The 3,067-nt window shown below is 35.2% G+C and overlaps 1 protein-coding gene across 5 annotated transcripts in view; it reads right to left on the bottom strand.

Annotated features, from left to right (window-relative positions):
• LOC102679075 (DNA ligase 3) overlaps window positions 1-3,067 on the bottom strand; it is a 23,006-nt gene that overhangs the window by 8,184 nt on the left and 11,755 nt on the right. The window lies entirely within an intron of this gene.

Here is a 3,067-nt window from a genome sequence, read left to right as displayed (position 1 = left end):
GAGAGAGAGAGAGAGAGAGAGAGAGAGAGAGAGAGAGAGGAAAAAGAAAAAAATTGAAAATCGAGAAAAACGTTATCGAAGGAGACGGCGGCGAAAAATTTCACGCGCGAATTGCGTTCGATAAGAGATTAAGGATAAGTCGGGCGCGTTCCCGTACTGTGTCGTAAGATCGAGCTCGATCGATAACTCGTAGGGAGATGATTATTGTTTGACCTCTCGCACGCGCGTCCCTCCGAAAACCGCGATCTCGAAAAGGAAGAGGAGAAGGGAATAGAGAAGAGAGATAACGAGGTCGAAATAGTACGACGAAAAAATTACGCGATTCGACGGTCGGTCGGTCGAATTTTTTTTCTCCTTCTCGTTTCGAAGCGATCGTACGATTATTATTATTGCGGGTCCCAAACGAACGAACGAACGAACGAACGAACGAACGAAGAGGAGGCAAATAAAAGCGGTCGCAGCAAAAGCGGAGGTGACTTCATACTTCATTTAGATTAAAGAAGAGCGCGGTAATTAATGATCGATTGGCCGAAGGAAACGCGAGAGAACGATAGAGAGAGGTCACCACCAAGATACCACCAATCGTACAAAGTGTAGTTTCCGCGGACGAACGATAACGCAGCTTCGCTTCAATGAGATTTTCCACGGGTTACGCGAAAGAAAGCTTTATATATATATCCTTTTTTTCTCTTCATCCTGCCCTTTCTGTAATTCCGAAGAGAGTATATAAGAAAGCTTATAATCTTACATTTTTTCTTTTTTAGGTTCGTTCAGGTTTCTCGAAACAATTTTCTGCTCGTTTACTTTTCCTACGTGATTATCGTGAATATGAAGCCGTTGTAAAAGTAACTAGTTAAAAATAAAATTACTTTAAATAATTACTTTATATAAAATGCTCGAATAACATTTATTTGCGATTATGTAAGTTTATTCGTAATTTCAACAGTTTAAATTTTACTGATCGTGGGTTAGGTCGCGATAAAAACGGTTAAGCGACGAAAACGAAGGGATCGAATTGGAAGGAAATGTTCGATGGATCTCGAGTCGAAATAATATTATGGATTATATCGCGATCGAAAATCGAATTAACGGGCAAGTTTCTAGGAAAGTGTTCCAATTTCCAACAATTGGGTCTCTTTCTCTTCCGAGAAACTACAAACTGTGCGTGCGAATGCACAGGATGGATAGACCCGGTGGCACGTGGCGGAACGCAACGATGCCCCGATTCGAACACCGAAACGGGCTGCTGCTGCTGCTGCTGCTCGATGGAATTCCGTTCCTATTCTCCTCATCATCGTCGAAAATAGAGCTACCGCGCCATTTAGACGCGCAAATCGCTTGGTACAATGCCGGTATTCTTCCTTTCCCGATGCCCGATATTTCCACTTGGTCAAAACGAATCGATCCACGGATTCTTGATAGAGATACCGAATTAGAACCTGTTGCGTCTATTTATATACCGAAGATATTGAAGAATTTGTTTCGCGTAACAAGTGTTTCATCGATATCTCGCACAGTGGTTCGAATAACGTATATTAACAAAAATTTACTTTCAAAATGTATAAAATATAATTGTTTCGATGTTACAATGTATAACAACTATAATGATAAAATTTTAAATCCTCTTTTTTATAGATTAAACGAATATATAGAGAACTAATCGATAATTGATCGTATTTCAATAGTTGAGAAATATTGTGTAAATTTTTTAAGAATCAAATTTAAAATTAAATGATTATTTCATATTAAAAATTCACTCAATGTAACGATTTGTCAATGATTTTTTATCGTTCCACGGAATAATGTAGAAACTTTCTACTTTTTTTTTTATATTAAAATTAATTTAATCTATCCGTTGATATTTATGAATTAATTTTAACTTATCTTATATTATAATATATATATAATACTATTCCTAATTTTAGTTGGCAATTTTTTTTTATTTCTTTTAATGTTTGAGCGATCAGTATGCAATACGTATTCCTATAATGCTTTTTTCATTTTATAATTTTTTATCGTTATTTCGTTAAATTATCACTATTTAAGCCTATATCTGGCCCTATCGAATAATTTATAGAATAGGATATTCTCTAGCAAATAATCATTACTTCTCTTTTAATAAACATTTTTCCTCAACATCCGTTTCTTTAAATTACCATTTCTAATTCTCAAGGTCCAGTTTATCGTATGTTTGTGAAATTCGAAACGCTTTCCTAAGTTAATTGCCTGCCACAACTTTTTTGCTACGTCTGCCGCGTAGATATTTTGTGCGGTTACTTAAGAATCATAAATATTTGTACATTCGTATATTTTTTTATATATCGATTATTATGTATTATATTTAGTTATATTTTAATATTATATATACATTTTTAAACAATAAATTATTACAAAAATACAGTATTATTTTGTAAAAATTAAATCTCATATAAGCTCAATAATTTTGTTACTACTCCTATTATTTCCAACCATTGTGTATCGAGTTTGGCAAGCCCAATTGCGCGACACCGCAGTTTTTTTAAACGCCTTTCTTTCTTTCTTTCTTTCTTTCCATTTTTATTTTCCCATATTCTTCACTGCTTAGAAACGATTATTTGGAACAAATAATTAAGCGCGATCCAAGAATTCAACCTTGAAAAAATTTCTCTCCCAAACAATGATACTCGTCTCGTGTTAATTTATTAATATATCTGAAACGAGTGGAGAAGAGATAAGCCTCGCGTTTGCGCTAAATATCCTTGCTCTCGATGGGATTTTACTCGAATGGAAGAACTCGCGGTGTATTTACGTCCATTGAAAAGAAGGAATCGTGTTACTAGATCGACGGCCGCGGAAAGAAGCGATGTAAAAAAAAAAAAAAAAAAAAACGATATTTCGATAGAGAAGAATTCGCGTTTTTCGCGTTCATTTCGTCGATTCTCGAAATATCAAAAGCGAGGTTGTGGTCTCGTTTATCGATAACGGTTAATTGCTCGGGCACCAATAAATTCCTCTCCTCTCTCCTCTTAATTTTCAATCTCTAATCAAATGATTAATTCTAACTCGCCAATTTCTCGCGACTCCTCTC

The sequence above is a fragment of the Apis dorsata genome, unplaced genomic scaffold (genome assembly GCF_000469605.1).
Source record: "Apis dorsata unplaced genomic scaffold, Apis dorsata 1.3 scaffold_631, whole genome shotgun sequence".
Lineage (NCBI taxonomy): Eukaryota > Metazoa > Arthropoda > Insecta > Hymenoptera > Apidae > Apis > Apis dorsata.
This window is presented reverse-complemented; position numbering and strand designations above follow the sequence as displayed.